At 37.0% G+C, this 20,460-nt stretch overlaps 1 protein-coding gene and 1 long non-coding RNA gene across 2 annotated transcripts in view; one reads left to right on the plus strand and one right to left on the minus strand.

The window, feature by feature from the left end:
* The window catches only part of ISOC1 (isochorismatase domain containing 1), a 1,173,170-nt gene that overhangs the window by 1,082,743 nt on the left and 69,967 nt on the right, over positions 1-20,460 (minus strand). The window lies entirely within an intron of this gene.
* LOC126957660 (uncharacterized) lies at positions 2,143-8,803 on the plus strand. The gene is made up of 2 exons (XR_007726851.1): positions 2,143-4,976; positions 6,084-8,803. It is a non-coding gene; the product is annotated as an uncharacterized LOC126957660 (long non-coding RNA).

Here is a 20,460-nt window from a genome sequence, read left to right on the forward strand (position 1 = left end):
ACTCATCTGCTGATTTTATCTTATCTTTTTCCTAAGCTGCTTCCTTGGAAGGATCAGTCCCCTCAGTAGAATGCTTTTTGGAAATGCCATCAGTGCCAGGCAGTGTGGGGCAAAGCCAGAAATGTGTGCAACTTTCAACTTCCAAGAAAGGGAGCATCAGTGCTTGAGGGGGTGAACTTTTCTGCTGCTACCAGGAGGCCTGGGAGATTTAATCGTAACTTTTCTAAATGTCTCTCTCTTCCCCTCTTTACTCATCTGTCAAGGTTACCTTCTTTCTGACACTTCATTGATGACCTTCTCCCAGCCCCACTCTAGACAAAATTAGCCACTCCTTTCTCTGAACTGTCTTATAGAGTACACCTTCTGCTGTAGCAAATAGCATATTACATTTTGGTTATTCATGTACATGTCATTTTCAAATCGAGCTATTCAAAGGCAGAAACTGTCGTCTTAAAACCATGATGTATTGAGTATTTTACATATAATATCTCATTCAGTTTTTACAGTAAACCTAAGAGGAAACAAGCTCGTAGGGGTTAAATATCATGCTCCACTAAAATGTAATTACTCAGCAGAAGTAGGGCTTGAAACTAAGTCAGGATTTATATCTATACCTAGCACAGTGCTTGGCATCAGGTGTGTAGAGGGTCAATAAATGCCCAAGTAAGTAATTAAATGTACAAACTGTATGTTACAAGAAAGTCTTTTGGCCATGGGATGAAAACAAGTCCTTTTAGTTACTCCCACAGCTGTGAGTATACTGCAGACTTTAATTCAAACCAGACCTTAATACCTAGAAGAAGGATATATCACAAAGCCAAATTACCGGGAACAATGCTGTAACCACCTCAGTTAAGGTCATCTGCCGAGTTTGGCCTTCCCAATAATGTTGTTGACATCAGAAAAATCGTTTAAAGATTCAATTTAAATGTTAATACTGCAGTGTCAGAAACATACAACCATGAAACAAGAAAAAAAGCCTTCCTTCCGTTGTGTGAAATGAGCTTTGTCATGCCTTGTGTTCGAATGGAAGATTTTCTTTTGCTAAATATTAAGACCTACTTCATGAACTTTGACAGAGCAATGCACTTTTCCAAGTTTGCATAGTTTGCATGGTTATCTGTTTTTGGTACCACTATCTCCAGTGTTCCTGAAGGAGTTTCTTGCCATAATTTGAATGAATAAAGATCTTTTCCAACTAAGATGGTTTTAGATCTAATGTTTTTTGTCTGCTGGCATTATTCATGAATGGCATCCAGGTGCCTGAGCTATTTTTTAGCTTTCCTTTTCTGCTCCAAAGTGGGTTTTTCCATCAATAGGTCTTCTTCCACATTTACCATCCATTGGGGTGGAGGTTGGGAGTGGCCGTGTGCTTCCAGGGTGCTGTGCTGGGAATGCTGGATACTATTCCCCTGTGTTCATGAGCTCACCCTGTTTCCATGTGTCACTGCACACATGTTGGATCCTGGTGGAAAAATAGTTTGGTTCAAATGGAAATAGCAGGAAGTAGGACAGCTGCATTTCAAAGCTTTTCATTTCCTTTTCCTCAGCATCCAGCATATGGCTCACAATAGGGTTACTGAGTGTATAGTTCTGCAGTTTCTCCCTGCCTTTACTTTTCTGTTTTGCTCCTTTGCTATCACCACTCCTAACCTTAAAGCCAAATAGTGTTCCCAATGTCTGACTCTTGGGAATATTAGTTTTATCTTAATAAAAAATTTCTCAAAAATCTAAACTCAGGAATTCTACTCATATACCCTCAGATTCTTTTTTAATGTGATCATCCACTGTAAGACTTAAAAAATATATATTTTGGGGGGGGAGTGGGGAAAGGTTTGGGAAGAGGCAGTGTGATTTATGACAGTCTTGTGGTAGCAGGAGTGGAGAGATTTGGTTTCTGGTCTTAGTTCTGCCTCTACCTAAATGACTATTTCAGACAAGTCATTTAAACATTCAGGGTCTGTAGAACAAGAGAGTTGAAGGTTAAAGAGATAATCTTTAAAATCCTTTCCAGATTTAAAAAAAAAAAAAAAAAGATTCTGGGATTTTATTCATCTAGTTTTAGATGGTTTTTTTTTTTTTTTTTTTTTTTTTTGGTTTCCCAGAATTTTAGTGAACTAGAATTTAGAGGATGTACAAAGTGTGAACAGAACTATTTTTATATGAGAAGAATTTTCTACCATGACACATTCTCTATTGATTTGTGGTTCTATACTTTCTCTGTGAATTGAATTTTTCAAAATTATCCATAGTTCACAATATATTTATAGCCATTGGAATATAATTATATCGATCTAAATGACTATCAGATTGGCCACTAAATTGTTTCTGGAGCTATCCTAGTTTATTGAAAACAGGGCCTTAGTGTCTTCCTGAGAAGAAACAGAATAATTTATTTTAAGAAACTTAACTGGAATGGATCAGCCTCGGAGTTTGTGCTCACAATTCTAGCTTCTCCTCCCCTCCTCCCCACCTTTATTTTTATAATGAATTTACTGCTTACCTTCAACAAATCGATTCATCTCTCTGGGCCACAGGCTACCCAGTTAAAGAACAGTGGTATATTTCAAAATTATCTGGAATGTAAGGGCTACAGAGTTAAACTCTGTAACATGTTTCAGGTAGTCTGATAAAAACTGATAAAGACAATATCTTATTTTAGTCTCATTTTCTTCTTCATGCTATTAAAGACATTCAGTATGAGAAATGCTATTTCTGTTTTCCAAGTAGAATTTTTGAGAACGCTGACTATAGTAGCAAATATTTTTAAAGTCCATCAGGCATTTATTGATCATAAGCATTAACATTATTTATTAAACTTCAACTCATTAGCATTGCATTTTTTTCTGGGCACTATCAAATTTCCTTTTATATCTTGGTGATTAAATGTATCCTATATCTACTAACAAGAGGGTGACTTCACTTTGTGCCAGACAGAAACTCGAATTCTCCCTAGAGACTTTAGATTATTTCATTTTATGTACAGTGGATCAGAAGGGCCCCTTTCTTCATTTTATAAACACGACTTTTATCCAAGTATCTTTATTCCCTGGCCTAACTGAGCCATAGGTGTCCTTTAAAGTTGAATAGTACCCATTATTGATAAATATAATCTTTATGAAGATATTATTAATAATAATATAGGAATCTGTTCTTTACATTTGGATTTCAAATCTACATGTCTTTGCAGATTAAATACTTATATCCTTCCTTGAATAGTTTAAAACATCAAAGACTTATTTTGCTTTGAAATGGCCAACATGTTAACTAACCACATTATTAGCATCTAGATCCTTTATTGTTTTATTTTTTCATGGTTTTCAAATTTTACGCCAATTCTATGTAACAAGCCTGCACATCCTGCACATGTACCCTGAAACTTAAAATAAAAATTAAATTCTGCTAGGTCAGTGAGATGAGCATTTTACCTGCCAATGTGTGGTAGCGCAAGGGTGAATTCTGGTTTAGGGGGACCTGAACCTTACATAATTGGAGGTGGGAGAGGACTCTCTAAGAAAAAGAACACAAAGTAGGTATGATAGTTATATATACGTAGAAAAAGAAATCACACACACAACTTTAAAAGAGCTGACAAATACCACAAATTAAATTAACTTCCTGAAATTAAACTGTCCTTTTCCCAGTATTTTGGGATGTAAGCTCTTTGATTACCTCTTTACATGTCAACAATTTTTAAATTTTATATCATTTTCTATAAAGAGACTAGAATAAACTTTTCTCTAGCATGGTTGATACAAATTTGTTTTCTTATTGTTAGTTGTTTACAAAGGGTTTATTTTATTTCTACAACCCATGATTGATTGTGTAAAATTATGGATTTCTGTCTGTGGATTCTGAACCTAAAATTCTATTCACTTTAAGGAAAACCTAACTCTGACCAAGTGCCTGGTCTTTTTGACTTTGGAAATAATGTTCTTTATATCCCTGGTCCAGGTGTGAACATTCCCTTGGGGCACCAGTGCATGGTGCTAATGTGGCAGTATCTGATGTCATTTAGTAGAAGCAAGGCCTCTCTTTTTCCCCCTCCCCATGTTTCCTTTTGTTTGTGGTATCCCCAGAGCCTAGCAGTACACTTGGTACACAGCATGTGAAGAAGTAAAAAGATAGGGTCTTTTCAGGGTTCAAATCCTACTTTTGCCCTTTGACTTTTGGAAAATTAGTTTATGTTTATGAGGCTCAATTGTAAACCCAAGTTAATACAAACCTTTAAAAGTTTCTGTGGGAATCAGAGAACTTATGTATGGACATTGTTCCCAGATACTCCATGACAGAAAGAAGAATACATGTAAATTACATGTAAATTAGTTAATTTTTGTGAGCCTTGGTTTATTCATTTATAAAGTGAAATTATTAACACTTATCTTGAAAGGTTGTTTTGAGGATCCTAGATAATGCACTTAATTAGCACAGTTCTTAGAATATAGACAGCATTAATCAATATGTCAGCACTACTTGTGGGAAAGGCTCTTAGGGCTCACAAGATATTCTGGTGCTCTTCTATACTTCCCAGCCTACCTAGCAGTTTGGTTAGTGTCATATGAGTAGCTATAGCCAATGAAATATGAGGGGAAATTAGCATTTCTGGGCCAGGACAATTAAATGCCAGTGTATTTTCTGCACCTCTTTCCACCTCTGCAGCAGGAACCTTGGTGATGGTGTAGCTACAATATGCAAGGAAATTGCATCCCTGGGTCATTATCAAATGGGAACTTCTCAGGAGAGCTCCTGGACTGTATTGAACTTTATATGAACATGAATAAAATTTGATTATCTTACGCCACTATGATTTGAGTTTGTTATTTTATTTTATTTTATTTTACTTTATTTTATGGTTACTGCAGTTTGCCCAGCATCATCCAGTCATTATTATTGTTGTTGTTACTATTGAACAGAACTACTCAAACTTTGGCAATTTTGGTGATACATGGAGCTGAAGTGTTGGCGCTTACCCTCAGGTAATGGAGACAGTAAAATATTCCTGTTGCAAATCAAACCTCTACTTCTTTCACAAACATAGATTCCAAGAAAATTAAGTGAAAATAACATAGAAGGGAGAAAAAAGTGTATTAAATTTTCCATTTGGCTTACCAGCTAATCCTCTTTATTAGGCTACCTTATTTCCTTGAAACCCTTACTCTAAGAGTCAATGCATATTTTCATGACTTATAATGTCTATCAAAGTTTTAGAAATTATGTTTTCTCTTCTAAATTTCATTGGTTCAACAATCCTCCAAGGCATTTTTTTTTTAAAAAAGGTCTAATTAGAGTTGTGTACTGTCTCTTCCAATAGGAATAAATCCTGTAATCACTGATTCTTGGCCAGGCAGCTGGGAAGTTACATTTAGCATTAAGGCGTTAGCAAGCACTGGCACAGAGTGACTATGTGTGTTTTTGGTTTTGGAGTAAAAACAAAAGTATTTGGTAAACCTCTATTAAACACTTTTTAGTGGTTTAATTCTAAATAGGATTCAGTTTACCCAGCTCTCTTTGAAGGGACTGCTGGAAATCCTAGCTTGGTGTGCTGTTTCCTGAACCCTGTGCAGTTGTTACTAGGGCTTCCAGAAGTAGACATAATTCAAGAGACCAGTGCAAATTATAGAAAGAAAAGTAACATCGATGTCAGGTTGGAAACAGGTATGAGGCTGCAGAGAAGTGGTAAGATCACAGTGCAAGAAGTTGGGAAATAAGGTAGGATACATGACCTGGACAAAGAAAGTGCTGGATCTTGTTCTTTTTGAATGCTGGTTATACACCTGAGAAGGGAACAGGCAGGTATCAGTGCTGAGGGGCAGATCATGGGCTTAAGGTTGTAGAACTAAATGATGCTCTCAGTCTAGTTAGAGAAAGATGATAAGACTTGGCACAAAGAAACATCAATAGTCATCAACTTGGGTGACGTTATAAAAGAAACATGCCCGTGGATTTAAATATATATATGTTCATGGATTTTTAAAAAATTAGTAACATTTGACAGCATATTGAGGTTAAGGGGGTTTCATAACCTTAATCTAAGTATAAACAGATGTTTTTGCTGCTAACTTATATATGGACCTTTTTCCCAGATACTCCATGACAGAAAGAAGAACAAGGGTTAAAAGAACACACACACACATCTAATGGGGCTCCTGAAATCTCCAGCTAAATCCTTTTATTGCAGAATATTTGGATAGTGATATCAGGCAAGCCTAACTTGAGAGGACTTCTGGATAATGGTGAGATGAACATACATTCTGAAAGATTTGAGGGAATTGACTTAATAAATTGCAAATATGTTCCAATATGAAGAAATGTAGAGGAAGAAGCTAGGGAGCAGGTGCTCTGCAAGCAGGAGGAGTCTTCATGCTGTCTCCTGAGCAGAATTATTTTCCAGATTTCTCTAAAACCCTAGTTTACTAACACTAGCAACAGACAAGTAGTTCCCCAGTCAAATAAGAAATCCTCCTGGAAAAGGAAAAGAAAGTCCTCCCTTGAGGGCTTCAGCAATGTTCCTATCTTCAGGAGCAGCTCCCTCCAGCAAGAGACCTGTCTATGATTCTCCCTTGGGTCAGTGTAGTCTGGTTAACCACCCGCTGGGCCCGCTAACTCTCTGCTGATTTCCATCCTAAACAATGACTCTCAAACTTTGGCTGGCATCAGTCACTTGGGGTGTTGGTTTGTAAAAGCACACATTGCTGACCCCACTCAGAGTTTCTGATTCAGCAGGTCTGGGGTGGGGCCCGGTAATGTGCATTTCTAACTAGTTCCCTAGAGATGCTATTGCTACATCTTGAAGAAATGCTGCTTTAATATATACAGAAGTGTTTTTAAATAGTTGTTTATTAACAAATATAGATCATTTTCTGTAATCCTGGGGTACACTTACTAACCACTTTTTACTGCTAGATGCTGAGTGTTTAAAATGTTTCCAAAGATCTCTGAATCACAAAATCTCAGAAGCTCAAGTGTTGGGCATTACCTTATGGAGCCAGATTTTCTAATTTTGTCTTCTTCTTCCTTTCTTTCTTTCTTTTTTTTTTTTTCTGAGACAGAGTCTTACTCTATTGCCCAGACTGGAGTGCAATGGCATGATCTCAGCTCATTGCAACCTCCACCTCCTGGGTTCAGGCGATTCTCCTGCCTCAGCCTCCCAAGTATCAAATTACACGCATCCACCACCATGCCCAGCTAATTTTTGTATTTTTAGTACAGATGAGAGTTCATCATGTTGGCCCAGCCAGTCTCGAACTCCTGACCTCAGGCGATCCACCTACCTTGCCCTCCCAAAGTGCTGGGATTATAGGCATAAGCCACCGCGCTCGGCCCTTCCTTTCTTTATGAAGCTTTAAATACAATTTCACTCTTTATGCTGCAACTCAATATCTCTAAGCTTTGTGGTAAAAAATCAGTCTTCCTCTCTGGCCAACTGTTTATCAGTAAATGATTTGTTTTTTCACCTTTTTTCTTCTTTATAGGTAAGGATGGTGGTCTACAGAATACATTAACTTTTATAAAAAAACATTGTAAATGGACAGGATATTATTAGAATCGGTCCTACTTATGATCATCTCCCTTTTCAAAAATATCACTGCTCAGTGCTAGCTGGCTTTCTGTTCTATTTTTTGATCTTATATTGTTTTACTGTATGGGTAACATGATATAATTCTTGCAGATGAGGATCCAATTTATTTCTTGTTTTTTTAGTTCTTCTGAAAATTCTTTTTTTTTCTTTTCTGTAAGTTCATAACATGTTAGTATCAGAGGGACTTTCTATCACAAGGTCTCCTTACTTGCTTTTTTTCATTTGTTTACATTATATTTTTAAAATTGTGGCAAAATATACATAACATAAAGCTTATTCTTTTAACCTTTTGAAAGTGTATAATTGAATGTTATTAAGTATATTTTACAAGGCTATGCTATCCATTTTCAGAACTATTTCATCATCCAAAACAGAAACTCTGTACTCATTAAATAGTAACTTCCCATTCTCCACTCTCTATGGCCCCGGTAACCTCAATCCTACTTTCTGTCTCCAATAATTTGCCAATTCTAGGTACCTCATACAAATGGAATCCCACAATATTTGTTCTTGTGTCAGGCTCATTTCATTTGATTTACCATAATGTTTTCAAGGTTCATCCCTGCGTGCTCTTATAATCTGTATTTCTTATTGGAGCTTGCATTTTTTCTAGAGTCCTTTTCCAAGAGAAATCTCTCCTTTTTATTTTATAATCATCTTCCCTTTTTTTAAACTGTTTTTTAACTGAGTCTACTTATCATAAAGGTATGGGTTCTGGAATTGTTTCTGTTTGGCCTTTACCAGCAGGTGAATAGAATTCTGTGTGCTGATTATTTATTCTGTGACTCGTGCAGAGTGTCTCTGAAATCTCTGATGTTATCTTATTCCTTCGCCAGCCACAGCAAGCAGAGTTTTCCCAAAACATTTTAGGAGTCTTTTAGAATTTCTCCAAGAGGTCTCTTTCCAATTCCTTCTGAAAGTAATCTGTAAAGCTGAGGGCCTTAGAAATAGGGAGGAAAAAATACCTGTTAGGAGCTGTATTGAATGGACCTTACCTGCAAGGCAGTTGTCTCTTTAGCATTCTGTCATTAACGTGGTTATTGTTTTTTCTCATATATTCAGTAAATAAAATAAGTAGATGCTACTGTTATGAAAAAGTTTAAAAGAAAGGAGAATTTTTAAATCACTAACTGTATTTTGCTTCATAAACCTTTGCCTTACATCTGACAAGGCGGCAAGCACATGACTCTCTGCCAAAGGCAAAAAAAAAAAAAAAATCAACAATCTTCTGATAGATATAGTTAGAAGAGAGTGACATCTTTCTGTTACCTATGAGTTCAGCCTGCATATCAATTTATAATAGTTGTGGAGAATTAAAGGTTGTCTCCAAGCAAAGTAAGTAGTAAAGACAAAACACTGGATCAAAAGAAACCCAATGACAGTGGATTCTTTTCTCATCACTGCAAGTCACACTAACTTACAACTGCTTGAAAACAAGGCTGTGCTCAACTACTACCCAACTATCAGCTGGATAATATCAAGCATCCAACTAATTAAAAATGAAGATCTCATTAGTGTATCTTTGTGTGTGTGTGTGTATTTTCTATTTTTAGTTATTTAGTCTCCAGTATATATGTGTGTATATATATACACACATATACATTAATATATATACACACTGTGCACACATGATTTGAAGACATCTAAGTAGCCATTAGTTCCTTCTTTTTACCTTCTTTTAAAACATTGATTAGTACTAATTAGTGAATGATGTTTAAGAAAATAGTATTTTTAAATTTCATTTTGTATATGATAGACTCTATCCAATTAGAAAGAAAGAGACTACATGTTATTTTTACTGGATTTGCAATTTAATGGACCAAGCTTGGATTCCTTTCTGAGTTCAAAGTTACTTAAGCAAAATGGGAAGCATAAATAGCGTTGTGTATACCTTTTATAGGCAGATAAAATAGAAAGTACTTTTACAGAACCATCAGCCTTACACATACATTTTGCCTCAATTCTTGATATTACATTTCCTGTCCAACATTATGCATTCAGAAAGTTATTTTTTAAAAAGGGCTTACACTACAGAACCAAAGAATGAAGAGATGATTATAAGGATGGAGCTTTAACTCCTTTGCCTTACTTGAAACTCTGCTAGTTGAGAACTTGAAGCATCCAATCCATGTTGCTGTTGAATTTTCCAGAATGGAAATTTTTAATTGATATTAAAAAGAACGTTTTCTATTTCTAGTTATTTGTTCTCTAGTACTGTAAGTACAACAAATTCTTTCATTCAAATATAGTCAAATATTTAAAGGAAACTTTGTCAAGCCCTGATTCCTAGTTAAAGATTAGTAAGCAGAGTTCCTTCTTGCAAAGTGTTACCAATTTGGCAAAAGTAAAAGAGGAATAAGATGAGTATACACATATGGTTAAGGTAAAGCAGGAATGCCAAGGTACGGTACAAAGTTTTAGTCAGGGAAGAGATCAGGTGCTCTTGGAAGGATAAGAAATAATTTTAGGCCAGGTGCAGTGGCTCACACCTGTAATCCCAACACTTAGGGAAGCCGAGGTGGGCAGCTCACTTGAGGCCAGGAGTTCGAGACCAGCCTGGCCAACATGGAAAAACCCTGTCTCTACTAAAAATACAAGAATTAGCTGTGTGTGTTGGCACATGCCTGTGATCCCAGCTCCTTGGGAGGCTGAGGCAGGAGGATCACTTGAGCCCCGGAGGCAGAAGTTGCAGTGAGCCGAGATGGTGTTACTGTACTCCAGCCTGGGTACACAGCCAGAGCGAGACCCTGTCTCAAAACAAAAAAAGAAAGAAGAAAGAAGGAAAGAAAAAGAAAGAAAGAAGAAGGAAAGAAAGAGAGAGAGAGAGAAAGAAAGAAAGAAAGAAAGAAAGAAAGAAAGAAAGAAAGAAAGAAAGAAAGAAAGAAAGAAAAGAAAAGAGAAGAAGAAGAAAGAAAGAAAGAGAAGAAAGAAAGAAAGAAAAAGAAAGAAAGAAAGAAAGAAAGAAAGAAAGAAAGAGAAAAGAAGGAAGGAAGGAAGAAATAGATTTTAGATGGTAGCATCTGAGATTGGTCTTCATTCTCAAAGTTTAGTGTGCATCAGGATGAAAGAAAGAAGAAAGGAAGAAAGAGAGAGAACGAACTAAAGAGTGAGAACGAACGAATGAATGAACGAACGAGAGAGAGAGAACGAATGAAAGAACGAATGAACAAGAGAGAGAAAAAAAGAAAGAAAGAAAGGAAGAAAGAAAGAAAGAAGAAAGAAAGGAAAGAGAAAGAAAGAAAAGAGGAAGGAAGGAAGGAAGGAAGGAAGGAAGGAAGGAAGGAAGGAAGGAAGGAAGGAAGGAAGGAAGGAAGGGAAAAGAATTTAGATGGTAGCATTTGAGAATGATCTTGATTCTCAAAGTTTAGTGTGCATCAGGATTACCTAGAAGACTTGTTAAAACACAGATCGCTAGGCCCCATACTCAACATTTTTTATTTAATATGTCTGGAATGGGGCCCAGAATTTATATTTCTAACAAGTTCCTAGGCGATTCTGTTACTGCTTTTTCAAAGACAACTCTTGGAGAACCACTGCTTTAGTGAGATTAAAAAGGAGTGGAGAATGTTCAGCAAAAAGAAAGAAAATGAGCAAATTTGAGAGGCAGGAAACTGAAGGGTACTTTGAATAATAATAATAGTAATGACAAACAACTTTTTTGAGTTATCTCAATTTTGCCAATGAGGAGATTAAGTTTCAGAAAGGTTAAAGAATGGGCTTGAAGTCACAGAGCTAATTATTGGCAGAGTCAACAGTTCAGAACCTTATATCTAATTGCCATGATTAATACTAGGAGTTAGTACATCTTGATTGACGCAGGCATTTTGTGAAGCAGTAATGAAAGTTAAGGCTTAGGATACAGGTTGCAGTTGTATTTTAGAGGGCTTAAGTGCCAAGGTAAGGAAGTTTATACTTAGGATATCAATAGAGATATATTTAAATGTTTTGAGCAGGATTAATTAATTGAGTAGCAATGAATGTAATCAAGAGAGAGAAAATAATGGAAGCCTAGTTAGAAGCCTTTTATAAGAGCCCAAGTAAAAGGAAAGGAAGGAATAAACTAGGGCATTTGCAGTTGGAATGGAGTAGAGGGTATAGAGGTAAGAGCTATTTTTGTAGGCAGACTATAGTGGTGATTCCCAATCTTACCACCAACTGTGATTCCGTGATCCAAAAGATTTTGTTTATGAAGCAAACTGTATTTAACTAAACAAAGATAAACATGTTCCATTTGAGACTAGTATTTTTCCCATTATGACACAAATCTAGTTTGTAACTAACAGTTCATAATCACCAAATATTTAAAAAAAAAAAAAAAAAAAAAAAAAAGTCGCAGCACTGTCCTGGTTGTGATAAGTACCAAACTTGAACAAGGGAGCAGAAATTTCAAAATATTTTACTGCTTTGCATATCAGATCCTTGTTACTATGTCCACGTCCAAGGTCAGTCACGTGATCAACATTTTAGATTTAAGTCTGATCTACATTCATGTTTCAGGTATTCTTCTGATGTTATCAAAAGACATTGTAATGTTTTAATAATCCTTAGACAATAAGTGTTACCATACTGATATAAAATAATTTCAGGCTGGTCATGGTGGTCCATGCCTGTTATCCCAGCACTTTGGCAGGCCGAGGTGGGTGGATCACTTGAGGTCAGGCATTCGAGACCAGCCTGGCCAACATGGTGAAACCCCATCTCTACTAAAAATACAGAAATTAACTGGGCTTAGTGGTGCACACCTGTAATCCCAGCTACTTGGGTGGCTGAGTCATGAGAATCACTTGAACCCAGGAGGCAGGGATTGCAGAGAGCTGAGATTGCACCACTGCTCTCCAGCCTGGGTTACAGAGCAAGACTCTTGTCAAAAAAAAAAAAAATTCAGCCAAAGCAAAGAAACCCATGTGGCTTTATTGGTAAATATGTAATTTAAAGTAGGTATTTTAAAATTGAATATATCTTTCCTGTCTTTATGGTTCTAAAACTATAGGATTTTGCTACCTGATAATGTGTGTGGGGTCTAGAAGTCAAGGAAGACTCTCTAGGTTCAGATCTGTTTTGGAAGAGGGTGGAGTATAGAACAAGACAGGAAGGTCGGAAAAGAACCCCTCTGGGAAGAGTTGGTGCTGAAGATAAGATGGAGTAAGAGAGGCATATTGAGCTGTCGGTTTAACTCAGGACCCATGGCAGAATATTGCTACCAATCAGCCATTATAAAAACAAGAAGAATTGAAACTTTTTGGAGGCCAGAAAAACCACATTGATATTTCTCTCCAATGTGAAATATTTTAACCTGAAAAACTTCTAGATGCAATTTTCAGATAAAATAGGCCTATTCTAATGGTGAAGTAAAAGTTCCACTTATACTTTCTGTCACTGCTCGTACCTGTAAATCCCATGGGAGGAATGTCATGATTTCCTTTAGACGTAACAGTCGTAGCCCACAAATAAGCCACCATGAAAGAGTCAAGCAACAGGCCTCCAGTAGCTGCAGCTGGAGAAATCACTGGATAAGGTGATCCAATTTCTACACAACAGGATCTAGTCTCTCCTCCATAGTAGCATTTAGTCTGGAAGATAGTCATTCTCATACTGTCAAAAGCCAGGGTGCCAGAAAAGGGAATCTTCGCAGAAGCAAGTATTTTACAGAGGACTTGAGAGAATGTCTCTCCCTAGGTTTCAGTATCTATTCCATAGCAAATTAGGAACAACAATAGCTAGAGTTATAAATACAATTCATCATGTGTATTTTGAAATTGAATTTTGAGCAATTAGCATAAAAATACTGAATATGCATTGCAAATTAGCATGCCACCCTTGCTAAATGAAATAACAGCCCTGACATGTACTTAAGTAGAAAGTGGAACTACACAAAAATGGAGGAATATCAGTAGATAACATGTAAACCAGGATGATGAAAAAAGAGGACACAAGTAAGATCACCATAGGTATATTATTCTTAGCTACATATAGCTAACTGAGTCACCATTCTCTAAGGAGGAAAAATTAGAAGGAGTGCTGAAAGGGAATAACTCCAGACTGTTAATTACTTACAGTGAATATATGTTTGCATATATTTGCTTAAATTAGCTGTTAAGGAAGCTCTATTTAATTTATTCCTCAGTGTGGGCTGAGTCATCAACAATTATACTTTTCACTTTTTTCATAGAATCCAGGACAAGAAGAATCTTCCAAGTGTTGCTAACCAGAACTGAGCAGATCCAAGTAGCAACTGCAGCCAAGCCATTAGTCCATGTATGGAGAGACTAGAGAGAGCATCCCCGCGTGGTGATGCCTCAAGCTGCAGGAGCACTCGACCAGAGTCAGTGTAGCCCTTGGCAGCTGATGAAGCATAGCCTGGGACAAATGGAAGTTTTAGCAATGAACCGATAGGTCAAGGCTAACCAGAAAGAATGCAGCTGGGTAATGCAAGCTATCCTATCTTGTAATTAAAAGGGTTTTCTGTGTAGTTACCTGACGTAGTTACTAAATGGCTTGCATGAAATAACATGCAGCATTCTGTAGTTACTGTGCAATTACCTTATATCATCACCCTACAGTCAAAAGACAAAAAGAAAATTCAGGGTGAAGCTTTTAACCGCAATTTGTAGCAAAGATGTTTGGAATAAAAACACATTGCTTGTTACCACTGGCTCTTGTGTTAATCACCTAATTGCAAATTGGTATAGATTTTTTTTTTCTCTTCCCACAGGCATTCAATGGCTCAATTTTTTCCTTCCTGTTTGGAGGCTTGGAAATAAGACTAGTGAACCATGGGACTGTATTCTGAACCTACAGTTCAAAGATGGAATATAATATAAAAATGGAAATGTTCTGTAAAGCAGTATATACATCTTTATTCACACAAAAGCCTATCAAAAACTCCACATTCTGGAGAATACATTTGCTGCCTTTGAATATTGCTTTCCTTTTACCATGGTCCATTCTGGCATTTTGACCCTCGTTTCTTAAAGAGAAGAAGACTTAAATCCACACTTTGCTTACTGTATTCTATAGGTGACTGTCACCTTCTACTAATGGAAATGACAGTGACCACTGGTTGGTTGTGGCACCAAGAGAACAGTCTGCATAGTCATCCCTGGCACCTAGATCTGTGCCATTCAAGATACTCATACAAAACATACAGCCTTCTCAGGTGGATGAGAGAGCTTAAGTAGACTAGTGTGAAGAAAGCTAGTTAGCACAATGTTCTACCAAAGGAAAGGGATAAATGAACATATGGGGTCTGGGAAGTTATCGTCTTACGTCTTTCTTCCTCCTCCTTTTTATTTTTAAACTTCCCTCAAATGCAAAATCTGTTTGTTACAGAAAATTATATCTGTGGTGATGAAAGGTATAAAGAAGCAAACAAAAAATTACCCTTTCCCCCACCTTGAAATTAATGCAAATTCTTCCTTTTTCAAGATTTATTATTTCTATTTTTCTATACTTCTGAATATATTTATTTCTTTACATAAAATGAATGTATATGTTCATCAGTCAGGAAATATTTTGAATCTCTAAGAACTAGTTTCGGCAAAGATAAATTTCAGGTCAATACGGTGTAGAGATTACAGATGATCCTTTTATGAGCTATTGGAAGGAAAAGAAAATGCAGAATTGGTCATCTCATCCAGTTGTCACATAACACAGGACCAGGATATGTGTGTGTGTGTGTGTGTGTGTGTGTGTGTGTGTGTATATGTGTATATATATCTGATTTTTATGTTTTTTTTTTTAGTCTGGTTGAAATACTATGTTCACCTCCATTTTGGCTCTATTTCCAGAATCTTCTTTTTCATAGCTCTGGGTTATAAACTTCAACTAATTATCTTAATGTATTTATTTTATCTTATAGTGTATTTAATTCAAAGTTTATGTTTGTAAAAAACAAACTCATCTTATAAAATGTAACCATGAGGGAAGAAACAGCACACATCCAAATAATGAATAAGCAGGGTAAAGAAAAAAGAAAAAGCTGTGACTGCGTCTTGAGTTTGCAATCTCACCTGCTCAGTTAAAACCCCCTTACTTTCCGAACCACACAAAAAGAACATATTTTTGTTGTTGTTTTAAAATCGCAGCTGAACATAACACCAATGAAATAATTTCATTCCTAGCAGCTTAAAAAAAAAATCTAGTGTCTCTAAATCAAAGATTTTCCTCTTTCCTTTTTATAATGGGCTGAACTTGTCATCATGTTGTAATTCAAAGGCTTTCTAAAAACTAACCTTATTGAGTGGATAAGGTGATAAACCTCATTGGCTCTGGTTGAAAATGTAAAAACTGAAATGAAAATGTTGAAGGCAGGAAACAGGTTTTTGTCAATAAATTCACATGGGATGAATGAATAAATTAAAATTTATCGAGTTTAGGCCTTCTAGCCTTTCGTAAATAGTCACAGGTTGACCTGGCTCCCAGACCGATTTTGCTAGGATACCCTTAAATCAAGTGTCTTAGCTTAAGACTAAACCAAATTCACCCAGCCTTTAGGTACATATAAACATGTCTGAAAAATTTGCAGAGGAGGTAAGGACTATGTTGTGTTCTTGAGTCTTGTGAGCAAAATTTTATTTCTGGAAAGAAGGAGTTTGACTAATACTATAGAAAAGGGGTGACACTGTGTCTTCCCCCTCAATTTAATCCTTAATACTCAGACTAATCCCTGGTACATACATGTAACAGGTTCAGTAACTTTGCCAGAAAGTGGACTAGAAGCTTCGGTAGATGATGGCCTTGGCTGCAAGTATTGTACTCTCAGCTAGACACGGGTGGTGGTTGCTGCCTTTGACGTCCTCAGTAGGAGGAAATATTACCCTATAAAAAGGACATTAGTTTGTGGAACACAGAGGAAGAAGTTCTTGAGAAGCCTCATACTTCTTAGCAGAAACAGAAGCTGAGTCAGGAAATACGGTTTTGTGATCATTGTTTTGACAATATATTTATTCTCTGGCTGTGATGACCTAGGAAACATGGATTTTCCACCAGCTTAGAGTTTCTGCTAGAATAAAGATGACTGAAGTGGGTGAAACAAATATCTGCGGCATTGAAACATGATTATATATGCATTTTAGACAATATTTATAGTTGAGATTTAAGTTAATTGGTTATATATGACTGATCTGCATGATTTAGTTGGATGTTGGGAGGGAAATATGACATTAGAATGTTTACCAACTGATAAAATGTGATTTATTAAAACTATATGGTGTGAAGAACATTATTAAATGCCATGGAAGGTTGACATTAGAGGGAAGCAAGACGTGTGTCAAATTCCTACCTCTACTGAATGTATCCATGTTTTTATAACCAGGACAATGCAGTTATACAATTGCCTTGCTTATGGGCTAAATGACTATCAGCAATTATTAAGGGTTGTTGTAAATGATAAGAATGTCTTTCAAGCTTACTTTGAAAAGGCTAACTATTGCTGGGTCTCCATAAACAAGGGTTTAGATAGGGATTTGGAGCCCAGATAGCTGGTAGAAGAGGTCCAAAGGACGGTACCGTACTTCAGGAAATATAGCTTATCAGGAGAGTATGCTAGATGCAAGGGCCTTGAGTTTTGTTCACTGCTGCAGCCATAGCTCCTAGAACAATGACACTCACTAAGTATTTGTTGAATGCATGAAAAAATGGATATGCAGTGGGGGCATCTCAGGTGGCTCAGGCAGCAGGGGAACCAACCAAAAGCAAATTATGTGAGCATGACTTAGCTTCAACTGAAATTAGAAGTCATCAAACTAGAAAAGGCCATGTCGTCTTCCCCAGGAAGCAAGAAAGACAGTTCTGGTCCGGGATTAACTGGAGAGAAATATTTAGATCAAGGGCCACTGAGAAAAATTGGTAACCTAATGGACTCTTCATCAGCTATTTATGTCTGTTGCCGAATAACAAAGTTACCCCAAAACATATCAATTTGTTTTGGAACCCAGGAGCAGCTTAACTGGGTGGTTCCAGATCAGGGTCTCTGATGAGGATGCTGTCCAACTATTGGCTAGGGCTGCAGCCATGTCAAGGCTTGACTGGGGTTAGAGAGTCTTCTAAGCTCACTCCCATAGTTGATGGTGGGCCTCAGTTTCTCATTGGCTGTTGGTAGGCTGGCAGGTTCTTGCCATGAGAACCTCTACATAAGGCTGCTCAAACATGGCACATTGTTGTCACCCAGAGTAAGTGATGAAACAGAGAGAGAGAGAGAGAGAGAGAGAGAAAACCTGAACAGAAACCATAGTCTTTTATAATCTAATCCTAGAAGTGACATCTTATCACTTCTGTCTTCTGTTGCTTGCACAAACCAACCTTGGAACATTGTAGGAAAAGACTATTCAAGTGTGTGAATAACAGGAGGCAGTGATCTTTGGGGACCATCTTAGAGTCCAGCTACAGTAGTAGCTATGGAGACTATTCTAAAACAGTGTGTCCCCCAATAGAGGACAAAGTGAGCCAATCCTAACCCTAAAGGAGTTTATAGTCTATGTTGGGCTATAGAAATATTTGAATAATTATTTAAAAATTAAAAAGTAAGCTGTCAACAAGTTCAAAATAAAAATCCCAAATCTGTCTTACCGGTTTCTGCTATAATATTTGAACTGGAATTCTGACTGCTCTGAAACTGATCTAATTTGGGGCCTAAAGTCAGAAATTTATTTCCAGTCTATTATCTCTGAATCAGTCTCATCTGCCCAAACTGTCAGGAGAAGCAGAAAGGAGTCATCTTTTCAATGCAGCTTTTATTAGCTAATTTTCTAGGCAGGACTGACGGTAAATCCTTTTTGTCACTCCAAACCCTCATTTTCTGGCTTACCCAACCTCTGTTTGACGTTAGGATTATCTTCACTGTAGAGGCTCCCTCAAACTTCTAGTACAGTCTTTATTTTTAAAAAGCTATATTTCTGTTTAGAGAGCATTACATCCACTCCAGTTTTATAGCTTATGCAAATAATTCAAAAGTCATATGGCAAGTGAGGACATGCACCTGCGTCTTGTTGCCACTAGAGAATGTCTGCTTCAAGCAGGCAGGGCTCTTCTGTGGGCCGAACACAACAGACCATCACCTGTGTGGAGTGTTTTTGTCCTCTTGGGGCTTGGTGAGGTGTTGCTCTTGGGGCTGCTGCATTCCACAGGGGGAGAAGATCTGCAAAATAAACAGTTCTGTACTAAGAACTATAAGATCCATATTCGAGCACACCAATGGACTCGGTTCCGGATTCAGCTTGGGCAGCTTCTCCTATGTGGATGAGGCTGGATGAGCAGCAGTCCATTATCTTTCACCAGAGCCAGGCTGGCTACACCACAAGGAGTTAAAGCTTTCTCTCTGCACACAGAGAAGTAATACCAGAGCAAGCGAAGCTCTAATTGCTTCTCTAGAACCGACAGGGGGATCGGTAGATGCAATGACCTAATAGTTTTTTTCCACAGCTATTGTTCTGATCGCATGAGAGCTATTCGTAGTCCTTGTAATACAAATTTTCCAAACCATGGCAATTGTCATGATATAGGCTGAACTAACCTTTAAGCCATTTTGTTCCTTAGATCCTTGAAGCCACTGGACAATGAAAGTGCAGATTGCTAAACTTCAACTGGTTTATAAAATCACATGGTAGATAACAATTACGATGGTCTTTTCCGTTGCTTAGATAAGCTCTGCTGGTATGGATTAATAAACTTGATCTCAGCATTCCAATGAGGGAGTGGCTTTATTAAACCACCAAGTTTGACTCTAGCAACATAATTCTTTACAACAGAGTTAATGTAGGAAAATCTGATTCTTACTTAAAGGGATAGTGAATTAATCAAAATTTTGCTCTAATCTAAATTCTAATTTGCTTAATACATAGTCTTCAATAAACCTAATCATATGGACATTTTCAAATTATAGGTGCTAATTACAGAAGCCATTTCTGCCAATTCTGGGGGCTAAGAAAGTCGTGATTGAAAGGACAATCCTGATGAGAGAGCATAAGTAATGCCTTCATTTAACACATGGCAAAGAAACAAGTAAGTGTTTTTGGTGAACATATTCTTCTACTTCTCTATTCTTCTTTGTTTCTGACAGTTTATTTCTGACAGTTTTCTCATTGGCATGAGGTAGAAGTACTTGTCAAAAACCAGTCTACTTAGTATAATCCAGTTGCCAAGGAAATTACATGAGGATTGTCCTACCTTTAACAAAATGTACTTAACCCTTGCACATAATGCTCCAAGAATTCTAGCTAGAGTGGGACAGAAAGAGGGTTGTATTTGGGAGTATGGCTGCAAAATATCCCTACAAAGGCTATCTTGTCTCATGGACAGGTACTTCACCATTAGCACCATTACTTTGAAAAATGCATCACTTGGTTATTATTAATGCCTTTACAGAGAACACTTTATATTCATCTGCTAACATTTAATAAACACTTACTGAATTTCTACTTTGTTCCAGGCAGAGAAACAGGTACACTTAACAGCAGATGTGTAGCACAGTTATTAATTGCACGGATTTTGGACAATGATTGCATGCGTTATGTTCCTATTTCTGACGTGCTAATTGGGTAGTGTTGGGAAAGTTATTAGACTCCTCTGTGCCTTGGCTTCTTCAACTTTAAAATGGGAATAATAAAAGTATCTATCTCTTGGTTTGAACTGATGATTAAATGAGTTAACAAATGTACTACATATAAAACAGTGTCCTGCATAAAGTTATGCTATATTTTAGTTATTATTATTAAAAATAAATATAATCTCAATGAACTATTTTTGCCTAAATTTCTCCCTGTCCACTCTTTCTCACAGTTATTTTTTGTCAAGTTTAAAGTCAGTTTTCATGAGAGCTTCAAGAAGTACAGCACTTTGCAATGTGAGACCCTTATTTTATAGATGAAAACCAGTCCTGGAAAGGT

The sequence above is a fragment of the Macaca thibetana genome, chromosome 6 (assembly GCF_024542745.1).
Source record: "Macaca thibetana thibetana isolate TM-01 chromosome 6, ASM2454274v1, whole genome shotgun sequence".
Taxonomy (NCBI): Eukaryota; Metazoa; Chordata; class Mammalia; order Primates; family Cercopithecidae; genus Macaca; species Macaca thibetana.